At 43.1% G+C, this 16,334-nt stretch overlaps 1 protein-coding gene across 2 annotated transcripts in view; it reads right to left on the bottom strand.

Moving 5' to 3' along the window:
* Positions 1 to 16,334, bottom strand: part of LOC136836268 (F-box/LRR-repeat protein 20-like) — a 286,367-nt gene that overhangs the window by 14,812 nt on the left and 255,221 nt on the right. The window lies entirely within an intron of this gene.

The following is a 16,334-nucleotide window of genomic DNA, read 5'->3' as shown; positions in this document are numbered from 1 at the left end:
CAGTTGTTGAAACCTATTAACAAGGTAGTTACAGTGGGCATGGTGAGTGGGAAAGGATGAGTCCCACCACTAACCTAGCTGAAACCTTACTTCTTCCTCTGACCACAGGGACAAATGCATGGTTAGTTAGGCTTAGGTCTTTATATCAACAAAAATATGCAGTTTACTTCAAGAACTGCAGAATTTTCCCCAGAAGTATACAAACTTATAAATATACAAATTTTCATTTCATACAAATAACTCATTCACTGCACAGGTGGTTTCGTCTTAAAGAACTGGAGTTAAAACTTCTGCTTGCCTTAACAGTCAGTGCATGTTGAATGAAAATGACTGAAAAGACAGTGCACATCACCTACAAATGCCAGCTTTCCAGGCATGTACATCAGCAAGGGAGAGCTAACTCCTGTAAACTATCATACAGTCTAGGAAGAGTTGAGGGGACCCTGTCTTTCCTAGTTATGTAGAGATACAGTGTGCAAGGTAAAAAATTAATACCATAGAATCCCTGATAATTAGTTCTTTGGTCCCTCATGTTAAAAGGAATGAAGAGGGAGTCACAGCTTTGACCCATAGCCTTCAGATAGGTTACTCTGTTACGTAAACCTCTTCCACTGGGCCAGACCAGTATAAATCATCACCACAGGCTGTCTGCAGTACAGATAAGTAAAAAGTGGAAGAGAACAAACATCGATATCAAGGCCAAGGTGTCAAATCTTATACATGTAATAACACAGCTCTCATCAGGCACAAAGTATCTTATCTTGATCTCAATCACTTAAGTCTCAGCGATATAATCCTGAAGCTCTCAAATTTGTATTCAGGGAGAGACCGGTTATGAGTTTTTAATCACACTGCCAGATGCAGTACATTGGCTTTGTAGCAACAGATTTTCTTTTCTGATGCCAATGTAAGCAAAAATGGAGCTTGGTCAGCACCTCGGAGAGCTCTGAAGGACAAGAGATAAGTCCCACCCATGAGTATAAGTACATAATTTCCATGAAGGAAGAGATCCATGCAGTCAGACTACCTGGCAAAGGAAAGGTAACAGTCCTGCCACACAGACTGAGAGGAGAAAGAGAGGAAATCAGCAATCTCCTGAAGACACTTCTCACACAACACTAACCACAAAGGAGGGTCCACTTCCTTTGATACACTGCTGTCGTGAACTTCCTGCACATTTTGCTTGCAGTCCTGTGAGAAAAGCCTCTCTCCTAGAAACTCTTCAACAGTCTCCAGCCATGAAATGAAAGGTTGCCACAAACTGGTGGAACCTTAGCACATGGGGCTGGTGCAGAGGAGTGGGACAAAGAGGGATCTCTTTCAGTGGCCTGACCAAGTGAGCCAGGAGATCCAGGGACCTATCAGCATGGAGCTGAAGAGAAGCCACAACGGTCATCCTGAATCCTGGCGTGATCACAGTTGATCACCCTACAAAGCAAGGTGGGTGGCAAAAGGTGTAGGTGTCCAGGCAGTATAAGGGGTGCAGTATAAAGGGTGCAGGAAGGCAACCTGGTGACCAGAACACAAGGTACTTCCAGTTCAGTCAGGTGACATAAAGATCAAAAAGCCCCCTTACCATGCAAGGATGTAAAAACCACTTAGTCTGTACAACCTACTCCCTGCAACTGAGCTGATTCACTACCACCGTCCTCCTACCCAGAACACAAGGCACTTCCAGTTCAGTCAGGTGACAAACAGATCAAAAAGCTCCCTTACCATGCAAGGATGTGGAAACCAAGTAGAAACCACTTGGTCTGTACAACCTACTCCCTGCAACTGATCCGATTCACTACCACTGTCCTCCTACCCTTGCTGACAGTCAAACAGATTGGCAACTTTCAGAGATTAAGCGAAACCATCACCCATTGACATAAACTACTACTGAGACTATGTCACTGAGTGACCCATCAACCTGTCTTGAAATGTTTGCAATGCTCACAGTGCCACCTATATTCCCAGTACATGGATGTCAAGATGTCAGTCATCTACAGTCCACATACACACAAATACACATTCACATCCTATGTAACCAGGTTCTCCAGGTGCACACTCCATTCCTCCCTCAATGAGACCAAGAGCATCCCTGCTTCTGGATATGGAATTTTAATCAAACCCCTACTAAGAGGTTCAGCAGTTCACCCACAATCACAGAGCAATCCTCTTCTGATTTTGGGCACAGATTGCAATGGGGAAGTGCCTTTACAGATGAAGCAGAGATGTTTTGGGGAGTTCTGGTGGATGGATATCTGATTTTAACTAATATGAAATGTGGTTTCCATTCTGAACAAAGTCTGAAGAACAAATCTGTTCAAAGGAGATGGAGCAATGACTGGTCTCAAATGCCTTGTTGTCTCCACCAGTAGGGGATTAAAAGTCCAGAAAGTAGCTCTATGATTTCCAGTGCTTGTTGTTTCAGCATGCCCATTACCTAAAATAATGGCTATAGTGGAGGGTTTACTAAAAACTGGATCAGTTCATGAATTACGAGCGGGTGGTAATCCCTGAAGGTTGGTTAGTAACCATTCAAAAGGAATAACACTACCCACCCAGGACCCTATCACTGCTATGTTGCCCTAAGCTTGATAGATATTGCCAACCTCCTCCAAAAGATTTGTCTCACAAACAAGAATTATTTCTCTTTCCCACCTTCCAGGTAGAGTAGCACCTGTGAGAGGTTTGGCAAAGAGTTCAGAGCCCTCTTCCTGCCTCTTCACGGAACTGGGAACTGACTTGGAAGAGGGTAAAGCGATGGGAGAGGAGGAAGATGAGGAGCTTGAAGAGGAAGATGACAAGCTCACAAAGGAGGTGGCAGAGTAGAGAAAGGGATGACTATGCTACTCCATCTTACTGCTGCTTCTCCTCTCATTTGGTCTTTCCTCTACTACTACTGACAAGGTTAAGACCAGATTCTGGAAAGACCCAGAAGTTGCAGCAGCAACAGACTTCCTCCCAAAAGCAGGAACACTTGCACGAAGGACAGTAGCAGCAGCAGAAGTCACAGTAGCCAAAGCCAACTTTGACAGAAAAGCAGTAAAGGAGGGCTTATTGGTCAACCTCTAGGAAAGCCAAAGAACTTTTGTCAGCTCCTGGGTCACCAAAGGGAGCTTAAGTGAGTCAACCTCTAGGAAGGCCAGAGAACTTTCATCAGCTCCTGGGTCACCAAAGGGATCTTAAGTGAGTCAAAATAGCAGGGGTTGGTGCAATGAATCCAAAGGGCTGCTTAATAAGCAAATGGGGGACACTCAACAATACACTACTAATCCATGGCTCAAGGAGAGCAAAGAAAGCTACACAACCAGTCCCACAGAACCATCCCTGGTGCACACAGCAAGGGGAGATCAGGGAAATATGGACTGAGCAAACTAAAGCATGGCACCAACAGGAACAGGAGTACTGTAAGTGGCGTTTACGACCCTGTAAGAGCCAATAAACCGTTTAACAGCACCGTTAACCGGTTACTGGCACCAATAAACTGCTTACCGACACTGATAAACCACTTACTGACACTGATAAACCACTTACTGGAGCTGAAAATCATTTACCAGCACCGAAAATCTGGTTAACGATCTCGTTAGCCAAGTGTCATAAAACCGAAATGCCGTTAACCAATGCCACAAGTAAGCAGGGACTGCCTGCACAGGGAGTAAGTGAAGTGGAGAGAGGCATATAACCTCACAATGAAAGTGAAGATGCCTTCTTCCTCATCTTTCATTTGGACCTGAATTTCTTCCACACTCCTTACAAGGGTCCTCCATAATATGTTTCCAACCCCTGCAAAGGGCACAATTCAGATGAGGCTCAATGTGATAATGGGTCATAAATTTGCCACACTAATGCCCACTCCCAAGGCTTCTTCACTTAGTCTGCTTCAGCTTCTTTCACCCCAGTGGAATCACACATCAATATGCTTACCAGTAACAAGCAGAGAAAGGGAAAAAGAATATTATCCATGGAAAACACAAATATCTGCAACCAAAGTCAAGCTCCCTATAGTGCAGGGCCGTGACATTTTAGTCTGACTGTGGCTGAAGTTTAAGGGCTCAGCCAGGTAAATGGCTGGGACACACAGGCCCCCATCCCCACCCATAATTACCATGCATATCTGAATTAATCCCATTAACCAGCAATGACCGACCCTGCTTTCACTCAAAGAATATTCGTATACGAGCTGAAGGTTTGTATACTTCCGGAACAAACAATAATAAAATACTCAAAATACCCTTAAATTTTGTTAGTAAAATCACTTCACTAAAACATTTTTGAAAAACAGTAATAAAACTGGAGCAGAGAGAGAGAGAGAGAGAGAGAGAGAGAGAGAGAGAGAGAGAGAGAGAGAGAGAGAGAGAGAGAGAGAGAGAGAGAGAGCAAATGAATTTATGAATGCCTAAATTTGCAAACAAATTTGCAGGGTAAGTATATGAAATTATTCAAAGGTTTGTGTATTAGAAGAATATTTCAAGAAGTTTAATGAAATGTTATGTACATGATTGGCTTTTTATGTAAAGTCTGTGCATGGGGCCCCCACCTCTCTCTTTCTCTCTGGTATGGCACTGAGAGAGAGAGAGAGAGAGAGAGAGAGAGAGAGAGAGAGAGAGAGAGAGAGAGAGAGAGAGAGAGAGAAACACACTATAAGTGACAAGTTTATTTTAAAATGATGCAAGCATGTAGGGTATACTTATGCAAACGAACACAGTAAAAGTGCCATACCAGAGAGAGAGAGAGAGAGAGAGAGAGAGAGAGAGAGAGAGAGAGAGAGAGAGAGAGAGAGAGAGAGAGAGAGAGAGAGAGAGAGAGAGAGAGAGAGAGAGAATAATAATAAGAAGAAGAAGAAGAAGAAGAAGAAGAAGAAGAAGAAGAAGAAGAAGAAGAAGAAGAAGAAGAAGAAGAAGAAGAAGAAGAGAAGAAGAAGAAGAAGAAGCAGAAGAAGCAGCAGCTTTATTTCCAATATTTACATTGGCTATTCTGTATCTTAAATGGATAAAATGCATTTTGATGCAAGAGTTACATTCCATACAACATACAATTTACTATATACAACAACCCTGAATGAACATCTTAAAAATACAAAACGAAACATAGTCCTGTAATATATAGTGTAGTAGTACTTTATGTATATTTTTATTTACAAGTCACTTGACACATTATGGCCATCTAACTGAGTACTGTTTTTGAATCCCTAATGACCCCAAGCAATCCACCACCTTCTGGGCCATACACTGTCAATGGTCGCTTTGAGTAACCGACACTCTGAACCCCTAGAAATTCTACATCCTCAAGTAGACTGCCATGACGAATTAAGTTACAGTACCCTAGTATTACTCTTCTGTTCAATTTCTCTAATGAGGCAATGGTCTGTGATTTGTAAAAAAGTTCCTGTTTCATATACTGTATGCATTACACTGGTTTCCTTCCTTTCACACTTACATATGGTTGTACAGCATTTCCATTCCAGAGTTAAGCTTCAAAATTGGGAAGCTTAGAGAATATGGGGAATATACACTTTGGAAAGAGTGACTCTCTCACCACTAAAAGACAAAAACCACTGATTTTGCAAAGTCTGAGATGGTCACCCTTCCAGTACCAAAAAGGGATTTTGATAAAGGAAAAATCTATTTCTGAGGGAGGCCCTGTGTCACCCGGTGAAATATCCATCCAGCACATATTTCTAGGTAAATTCTTTGCTAAATATACCAGAGAAAAAAGCTATCAGGAATGCTGGGGTTACTACCCCCAGATCGATCATCTATAAGTAAGTATACCTTAGTTTTACCAGACCACTGAGCTGATTAACAGTTCTCCTAGGGCTGGCCCGAAGGATTAGACTTATTTTACGTGGCTAAGAACCATTTGGTTACTTAGCAACGGGACCTACAGCTTACTGTGGAATCCGAACCACATTATAGCGAGAAATGAATTTCTATCACCAGAAACAAATTCCTCTAACTCTTCATCAGCCGGCCGCGGAAACTGAACTCCGGCCCATCGAATGACAGTCTGAAGCTCTACCGAGTCGGCCAACAAAGGGCTTCGATCATCTATAATAAAATAGACGTCGGTATAGGTAAGGGTGAGTGATTGTTGTCACTGCCACAGGACCGCGCTCTGAAGATATCCCAATGACAAAACCCCGGAATGTGGGGAGCTGATCCAGCGCCCATACTCACCCGCCCGCCAACCGACGACCCCAGCGCCATCTGAACTCATTCCAGGCTAGCACCCCCGCACAAGCTTGGTATGCCTACTCGGGGAGCGAAACCTAGATCCTGGGGGGGGTCACCGGGTGACACAGGGCCTCCCTCAGAAATAGATTTTTCCTTTGTCAAAATCCCTTTTCTGAGCTCGTCCCTGTGTCAGCTGGTGAAATCATAACAGAGAACCATACCAAGTCTTGGTGAAAGTTTAAAAGTGACAAACATTTAGGTAATCATGTATAAAAACACCATTATTAAAAATAATTTTAATTATCCCCAAAATATAATTAAATACTATAGTTATAGCAGAACAACTGAGTTGTGACTAGGGATATAATTTATACTATAATAAAGGACATGAGAATCAACTATATACATTATTAATACTATAGTGGCGAGGTACTGACACTAAATAAATGACAAAACTTATAAGGGTACCTCAGGCCTTAAAACTAAATCACAGTGAGTATAACATATCACACACTTAAAACTAACACCGCAAGATTGTACATTATAATATTAGGAGCCAAGCTGTGAGGCATGTCTGGTCCAGGAGAAAATGGCAGAATGGCAGGGCAAATAAATGAGGCAGGCAGGCAGGGGGGAAAGGGCAGGGGGGAAAGGATAGGGATTAAAGGTTAATTTAAGGTGGAGGGATAATGCTCCCTACAGCCACCGCAGGGAATTTCAGAGCTTCCAGTGATTTCAGATAGTGGCGTTTAAACACTGATGGAGATTTCCAACCCGTGTACTTCTTCAGCTCAGCGAAATTCATATTATGAAAATAATTAGTAGATGTAGCCACCGCTCGGATATCATGAACCTTAGGGACTGAATCCGGGTTAGCTTGCTTAATAAAGTACAGGATTTGTTGTCTTATAGCCTTTAAAGAAAGTGTTCCACCTTTTTCCCTGATAAAAAGAGGACCAGACAAACACTGAGAAGTTCTTTGTAAAACACTGTAGGCCCTCAAGGTAGCGACTGGGCATAAGGACAGGTCTTGTGGAAGAGGGACAACCTTCCAGGGGGACCACCTATCCTGAGGGTCTTCGTTTTTTGCTAAGAATCTTTGATCTGGGGAAAGCAGAGCAGCACTTCTCCTGACGGGAGGAAATCTACGTGATTGACACCTCTAGAGAGAGCAGACAGTTCTAAAATTCTGGCACCTGAAGCTAGACTAATTAAGAACAAGGTCTTCCTTAACAGATTTAAATAAGAACATTGATCATTATTAATTTCTGAGGCTAATTTTAGAACATCATTAAGGAACCAGGAAACTGTATGTGGACGGGTCACTGGTCGCAAACGGGCGCATGCTCTAGGAATGGATGAAAAGTATGAATCTGTTAAATCAATCTTAAAGCCATGCAAAAACACCTTTTTCAAAGCTGATTTTGCTGTGGTTATGGTGGCCGGAGCCAGACCCTTTTCAAACAGTGACCTGAAGAATGATATTGCCAAATTGGCGGTCATGATTTGGGCATCAGATTCCTTTAAAAAGGATGCCAACTTTTTAACTGCTGAATCATACTGCTTGAGGGTAGAATCTCTTTTATCTGATTCAAGAAACAGAGTATTAATGGGATCAATATCCGCCCCTCTCTGAGCGGCGAATTTCATAAAGTCCATAAAGCCAGGGCATTCAGAATTCTTGAGGAAGCTGACACAGTCCTTGTTTGCACTATTTGAGTCAGCTGTGGCTTGGGTATCTGATGACATCGTAACTTGAGCTCCAGAAGAAGAGGGAACCAATTGCTCTTCGGCCAGTTGGGAGCTACTAAGGCCACTTGTCCTTCGAATGACCTGAGCTTGTGCAACACCTTCATCAGTAGGTTTATTGGCGGAAACAGATAGATTTTCTGCCAATTGTTCCAGTCTATGGACATTGCATCCGTGGCGTGAGCTTGAGGGTCCAGGTTGGGAGCAACATAACAAGGGAGTTTGTGATTGCACTCCGTGGCAAACAAGTCCACCTGAAGGCCCGGAACCTGATGGCGGATCCATTCGAAAGAAGCCTTGTCCAGGGACCATTCTGACTCCAGTGGAGTTGTTCTGGACAGGGAGTCTGCAATAACATTCCGGACCCCTGCTAGATGGGTAGCTGACAGGTGCCAGCCGTGTTTCTCCGCTAGTGAGAAGATGGCTATCATCACTTGGTTTATCCGGCTTGATTTGGAACCCCTCTGTTTATGCAATGTACTACTACCGCTGTCCAACACCAACCTGATATGAACCTGGTTGGCAGGGCAAAGTTTTTTCAGGGTTAGAAACACTGCCATCGCTTCCAAAATGTTTATATGGAACTGACGGAACATTGTGGACCATGTACCCTGTACCTTTTCTTTTGGTGAGTATCCTCCCCAGCCGCTTAACGAAGCGTCTGTGTGGATTATTAGAGCTGGACGGGGGAATTGAAGGAGAACTGACTTTGAGAGACCCTTGACTGTGGACCACGGCCTGAGTCTTCCTTAGCACTTGAGGAACTAATGACACCTTGTCCCTGAGTTTGATATTGGCTTGTCTTCGCCACACTCTGTTTATGTCTTTCAGCTTTGCTTTTAGGAGCAGGTCTGTTACAGATGCAAATTGAAGAGAACCCAAGATTCTTTCTTGCGTTCTGCGAGAGGCTTTCCTGTTTTTGAGGAATTGCCTGGTGGCTTTGGCTATCTCCCTTCGTTTGGCTGGTGGAATAGACAGTTTGTGTGAGACCAGGTCCCACTGGATGCCTAGCCTCTGAAATCGAGCCTCCTGAGTTAGGCGGGACTTCGCCCTGTTTATCTGAAAGCCTAAGGATTCCAGAAACTCGATCACTATGGCCGTAGCTCTCTGGCACTCCTCGACGTTGGATGCCCAAATTATCCAATCGTCCAGGTATGCGGCTAGCGATATCCCCCGGGACCGTAACTGTTGTACTACCGTTTCCGCCAGCTTCGTAAAGATTCTGGGTGCTATGTTGAGCCCGAATGGCATGACCCGGAACGAGTAGGCCTGTTTCCCCAGTCTGAAACCTAGGAAGGGAGAGAAGTTCCGCGCAATCGGAACGTGATAATATGCGTCTGAAAGATCTATAGAGGTGGTGACGGCTCCACGAGGAAGTAGAGTCTGCACCTGCGCGATTGTAAGCATGCGAAATTTGTCGCATTGTATATAAAGATTGAGACGCGACAGATCCAGGATTACTCTTTGTTGACTGGAGTTTTTCTTGGGAACACTGAACAGCCTGCCTTGAAATTGTAGGTGTCTCACTTTCTTTATGGCCCTCTTTAGGAGTAATTCCGTCGCAAAGTCCCGCAGAGCTTTGGAAGACGGTTGATGAAATCTGGTCAAACGGGGAGGTCCTTTGATCCAGCTCCAGCCCAAACCTTTGGAGACTATACTGTGGGCCCATGGACTGAAGGTCCACCGGTCCCTGAACAGATAAAGTCTGCCGCCTACCTGATCGTTCTCACTGGGAGGGAGCAGGCTTGCCTCCTCTACCGCGGCCTCCTCTTCCCCGGGAGAGGGGTCGCGAGGCAGCCTTGCCTCTGAAGGAGGCTCGCTCCTAGTCCCCCTTGCGCTCCTATTGAGACCCCGAAACGACCCCTGGCCCTCATAAGAAGGGTTAAATACCGGAGACGTCATGAAGGAAGGAGCGGCAAGAGAGTGTTGAGCTGGCTGCACCAGCACGAACTGTTGGGGTTGGGCCTTCGAAGTGGAAGGCTGGCAAACTGTCGAGACAGGTACAGCCTGGACAACAGCCTGCTGGTGTTGTCTCCTGTGCCTCCTGTATCGCTTACCAGGTCTACTCTGAGGGCCGCCGGACTCGGGGGTCTTCCGCTTAAAGGCGGGGATACCCCAGCGGGAGCGCAGACTCTGATTTGCCCTGGTTGCCTCCGCCAGGACATTGTTGACTTCTTCTTCTGGGAAGATGTTAGCCCCCAAGAAGGAACTTTTCATGAGCTTATTAGGCTCATGTCTGATGGTAGCGTCGTTGAAGATGAATTTGTGGCAATTCATTCGCGCTACCATAAAGTCAAACAAGTCCGCCTGAAATCCGCCAATAGGGACTTCGTTCGGACTTGGAAGAGTTGCTCCTACGCGAACGTCACAGCGGTTGCTTCCGCCAGGCACAGTGAGTTCAGTGATCAGCTCAGCCTGTGGCGGAATTTTAACCCACAAACAAAACAACACTCACCCTGATCTTTGGTTGCTGGAGATGGGTAAAGGTCCACGGTCGCCAATCACAGCACACAGAAACCACAAAAACAAAATCTCAAACAAACCCTCCACCAACAACGAACAAAAAAAAAGAGACACATGCACCATCAATATCGGTACCGAAAAAAACAGACGAACTCCCGTTCACTTTCAAGGTTGGACCTCAACTGCCCAAGACTTCCCCAAAAAACGAAAAACTCCCAACAGACCGACAGACAGAGAGACAGCCGTAAAACCAACTCCAACAACCGAACCACTCACAACAACGACAATTCTCAATCTCTCTCTCTCTCTCTCTCTCTCTCTCTCAAAAACGTTGGGAAATGCTAAATAAAAACAAATTTCTTCATCCCTCTATATTTCTCCCCCTTTTAGCATTTCCCAACCAACACCTTTCACACCCCTTTCAAATCGCTTTACGCAACACCCACGGATGCTCACTAGCAGGTCCTCTAGATCGCGTTCAGGCACGCAATCATTCTCTCAGAATCATTCTCTCTTCTAGCAACATTCAAACTCACATCTTCTCCTCCATTCTCTCTCAGATTCACGCTATCTTCTTCACTATTACCACTCTCAATTTCATCCACAATCTCATCTATACCCTCTAACTCGTTCCCAAATACCTCCCCAATTCTTCAACTAACCCATCCCATTCGCTCATTGACCTTTCCAATTCTTGCAACGATTCATTCATGCTTTCAATCACTCGTCTATCACTGCTACGCTCTCTTACTCTTACACTTTCGCTCACCTCCAACCGCTCACCAACCCCTACACGTTCAGTCAACTCAGTTATATCAAACCCGCATATGCTATACGTTCTATCCATACCATCCCATTCATCCGTATTACACGCTTTATCACTCATTTCCACTTTGGCACTCACACCCCTATCACACAACTTACGACCATTCAGTTTACTTACGTTCTTCCCTTTCTTACGTTTTTCACCATACTCTATCAAAACAAATTGCTGATCCTCATGCAACAACCCCTCACGTACATGCATCACACGCACCGCTTGCATCCTGGAGGATCCATCCATTTGAACCCCTTCACACTCAGTTTCCCGAATTCGCTGTCACAGTCACCCTCTTTCGTCTACATACACTTGATACATGCCCTTCCATTCCACATTCAACACACTTCGCTCTCGGTTCTGAACACATTCTCGCATAATGCCCATTCTTACCACAGTTGCCACATATTACATTCACTGGGTACCCCTACAACCATTAGCAATATGACCCACCTGTCCGCACCTGTAGCATTTAACCCCTATCTTTCGTACACTCCCTTACCAAATGTCCCGGTTGCCCATACCAAACACGCTCCCAAAGCCCACCTACACTCATTCTTTGTATGTCCTTCCTTTCCACATCTAAAACACTTCGCTCAACTTCCACTCATCGACCTTCCCCTTTGTACACTACTATCCCTAACCCGTCCAACCCGTTGTTCCTTTATAAACCCACCATTCATCCTCACTGGCACCTCCACATTACTTGCTCTTACACTCCTATCTATTACACTATCAGCCATTCTCATTGGACCCCTCAACACTGCATCCCTAAAGCTTCCAAACTCTGGTACTCTCTCATCTACCCCAGCCCTTACACTTACACTTCTGCTCTCTTTATAACCCTGTCAAGCTCATAATCTTCTACAATTTCAAGATTTCTCCCCAAGTCAACCTTTCATTCGTCCATCTTTTCTTCTCCTTCCGCTTCAAGTTCACAAATTCTCTAACTCCATCTGGCACTGTCCCTAACAACTCCGTGCTAACTCCTTACATTCATCTATTCCATCATCCCCAAACTTCTTCCTTGCCAACGTCTCCAGCCTACAAGCATATAGTGACAAGGTTTCCCAGCTTTCATTCTTGCCTCATCAAATTCATTCTTCCTCTTATACTTAACACTCGCTTTCATACGCCTTGCTTGCTCAACTAGTCTAGCTTTCACCTTGTCATACTCAACATCCCCACACTCATAATAACCCTATACATATCAAGTAAAACCCAGTCAAATACTCTCCTAATTCTCATGCCCACACTCTCTTACTTTCCCCATACTTATCCTGACAAAACCTTTCATACTCCCTAAAGAAATCATGCACATCCCTACTTCCATACTCATTATACTTTTCACACCGGGTACCTCCCTCACATACATAGCCTTTCTCACTTCTTTCTCACTTTCACTCTCACTTTCGCTACTTTCTGCTCTGTCCTTTCATACCCTCTTCCGAATACAAAGAGTCCACTTCTGCACTTACATTCATCTTACTCATTACACTCTTCTTCCCCCTCTTTTTATCCACTTTTATCCACTCACCTCCATCCACCTCACTATCACTACTGCCTTCACCCTCTCCCTTCTTTCCTGCCTTTCCCACTTCCTTACCCTTCTTACCAGTTTCCTTTCCTTTCCCTTCTTCCCTTTTTCTTCCCCTGACTTATCCTTACTTTCTCTCTGTTCCTTCCCTTGCTTTTCATTCCCTTTTCCTTATAGTGCAGCTCTCATTCCATATTTCATTTCAGATAGTGAAACAAGCATGAAATTTGCACATATCAAGTTCCCTATCAGACTCAATGCTGGCCATTCACTTCTTTCCTTTTCTTTCTCTCTTGCCCCTTCACACATTCCAGAGGACCTGCCTCCAATGGCAGCCCCTTCTCCAAAAACACCCTTGAACATACCTTTCATCATTTCTTCCACACTTTTCATCATTCCCTCCAACTTTTTATCCACCCTCTCTTCCATTCTCTCTTCTGACTCTTTCATCTCCTTTCATTTCTTCTTTTCTGCACTTCTTAGCATTCCTCCACCTCCTCCAACTGACTCCTCAATCTCTCATTCTCACCCCTCAACCACGTATTCTCCTCAACTCAACCTTACCAGTTCCTCTTCCATCCTTCTCTTCAGTCACACTACCAGCCACCCTGTAATCTCACTTGCAGCTGCAATTTAGTTTAGCTGCCCCACGTTAACAGCCAAATATTATGTGGCGGAATTTTAACCTGACAAACAAAATGTGCAACACTCACCCTGATCTTCATGATGTTGCTGGAGATGGGTAAAGGTCCACGGACTTAAATGGCACAATCACAGCACACAGAAACCACAAAAACAAAATTTCAAACAAACCCTCTGTCAGGCAGTAACGTAACTTTAAAGTAAATTTTCTTTGTTTTGCACTGATGGCTTTAATTTTTCTATTGTTTGCAATTTTGTAAAACTAAGTTAAGTTAGGTATTTTGCTGTTGGTTTTATGTTAATTTATATTTTGGTTAAATGTAGGGTTAATTTGCTTTGGTTGAAAAGCTTAAGTTTTTGTGGCGCCATCTATTGAGTGCAGTTTTAAGTGCAGGCCTTCCTCAGTGTTTTGCTTCCTTGCCAAATTTGTAACTCTGTTTATTTTTCTTTATGGTGACTGGGAGTGTTGTAAGGAGAGGTGACTTGTGGCTCTCCTAAAGTATTCTCGGAGTCTAGTTCAAGGCATCTGTTGAAGACTCTGGAGCTGCTGATCTGTCTGCTGTTGTGGATTATATATACATATCTTCCTATTGTGAAGATTTCTCGCACAGGTTCTTGGTGAACAACAATCTGCCTGTCTTGAGCTGCTTCTTAATGTGAAAAAGGTCAGTTTTGTATATGGAGCTACATGTGGGTGTACTGACAGTGCAACTGTGATTTAAGTGACCTACTGGCTTAATCTTGACGTTGGCAGTTGTGTGTAGATCTGGGCTCGAGAGCCTTTTTCGTCGATTATATCCACTGTATCAGCACCAGAGTGGCCTTGTTGGAGCAAAATAGGGTGTCTTCTCTCAGGTAAGAGGAACATCCTCTGTATATTTGGCGTGAGCTGTAAGCTGAAGTGTTATTATCCACCAACTGTTTTTGAAGTGCAGTTCTTCTGATGAGAGTGACGTTTGATGGCAGTATTTGTTGAGCAGGTATATAGACTCATCTGCATAAGTACTGGTCTGTGTCAACGTATGGTTGAAAACATTGTGTCTTCAGCTACACCTTAAACTTGGTGTAATTATAATCTTCAAGTGTGTGTTTCATGGTATATTTATTTGTTATGAAAACTGTCCAAGGTAAATGGTAAAAGACAGTGAGACTGAGTGTCATGAGTGTATAGATTAATATTAAGGTTTAGATTTTTATATCTTAGGTAGGATTATTATTTCTTTTTGTATGTCCTTCCACTTCTTTCCTTTCTATTTAGCAATAGGTTAGCGTGGTGGGTAATTTTGGGTCCCTTATTAAGATTAAGATTTGGTTTCTTCACTATGAGTAGGGTTTAGCTTTAGTTATAGGTGACTCTTGGAGTTATTTGATGGTATTTTGTACTTTATCAATTTATTACTTTTTGTGAGCCATCAGTGTTTGTGCATTTATTGTGTAATAAATATTGTGAAATTTTTGCCTATGTGTCTTTCTGGTTTTCCCTCACACCTACTGATTTGTTTTTGTCACTGGATTTGATATTAAAATAAAAGAACTTGTTATGGCTTCCTCCTAGAGGGTCATTCTGTAACAAAATTGATGCAGACCGTGACAGGATCCAGGACAAACACAATCACAGTGGTGCCAGTTGTCAGACTGTGCTCTGGGTGAGATTAATCAATATTTATTTTTGTTGTGCCTCATCACCTTCCTTCTTTTCCTTTTCACTATGGCTGAGGTAGAGTTTAACCTTACCAAATTGAATATTTAGCTTCTGAGGGATTGCAAGTTAGGTATTTGAGTGCTTTGACTAAAGAAAATTTGAAAGCTTTGTGCTAGGTCGTTAGGCATTTCTTTAAATTTTTCAATAGGTGAATTGAAAAAGAACACTAAGTTTTTGTGGAGTACAGAGTGTGAAAAAGCATTTTCTAATTTGAAATCGGTATTAGTCTCAGAACCAATTCTTAGCTCTCCAAATTTTAATAAAAACTTTTGTTTTGGCTGTGGATGCCAAAAACAACCATTGGAGGAGTCCTGTTTCAGAGAGATGATAAAATGGGGAAATGCACCCTGTATCTTACTTCAGTAAAAAAAACTGTTACTTCCAATAGATGCTCCCAAACCAGTACTCCACCACAGAGAAAAATAGGAAGCTTTTTTCAGGCTCTGGTGAGGAGCGTATCCCATTTTTCCATTTATTTGTCTAGTTCTCTCCAGGTTGAAGTGTTGACGGACCATAACCTTGCCGCATGGTGTTCATAAATAAGATGAAGGGAGCAAATCAAAGGATTCTGAGATTTCTTTCACTTGCTCCTTCAGGAATATAACCTGGTCTTCCAACATATAAAAGGAGTGGACAACAAGATCCCCGATGCACTTTCTAGGATGTGAACGTGCTGGCTGTGATGCCATCCTGATTTTCTAATTTCATCTTTTCAGATGGTGTATAGGCTATTAATGTATTCTAATGTTGTTAACTGACTTATTTTTGTGCAATCCCGGAGTTCCCTGTTTTTTTTTTTTCCATCCTTTCTTTTTTTTTGAGCAGTTAGATTAAGTAGTCCTAGTGTGATTGTTTTTGTTTGTCATGTTTACTTTACCTTATATTTTCACCCTGATCTTCGGTTTAAAAAAATTAATTTTCCTGTTTGGTCAAATTAATTTTTTTCAGTTGAGGGAGGAAGGTGTCAAACAAACCCTCTGTCAGGCAACGTAACTTTAAAGTAAATTTTCTTTGTTTTGCACTGATGGCTTTAATTTTTCTATTGTTTGCAATTTTGTAAAACTAAGTTAAGTTAGGTATTTTGCTGTTGGTTTTATGTTAATTTATATTTTGGTTAAATGTAGGGTTAATTTGCTTTTGGTTTTTCAAGCTTAAGTTTTTGTGGCGCCATCTATTGAGTGCAGTTTTAAGTGCGGCCTTCCTCAGTGTTTTTGCTTCCTTGCCAAATTTGTAACTCTGTTTATTTTTCTTTATGGTGACTGG

The sequence above is a fragment of the Macrobrachium rosenbergii genome, chromosome 56, assembly GCF_040412425.1.
Source record: "Macrobrachium rosenbergii isolate ZJJX-2024 chromosome 56, ASM4041242v1, whole genome shotgun sequence".
NCBI classification, from domain to species: Eukaryota; Metazoa; Arthropoda; class Malacostraca; order Decapoda; family Palaemonidae; genus Macrobrachium; species Macrobrachium rosenbergii.
This window is presented reverse-complemented; position numbering and strand designations above follow the sequence as displayed.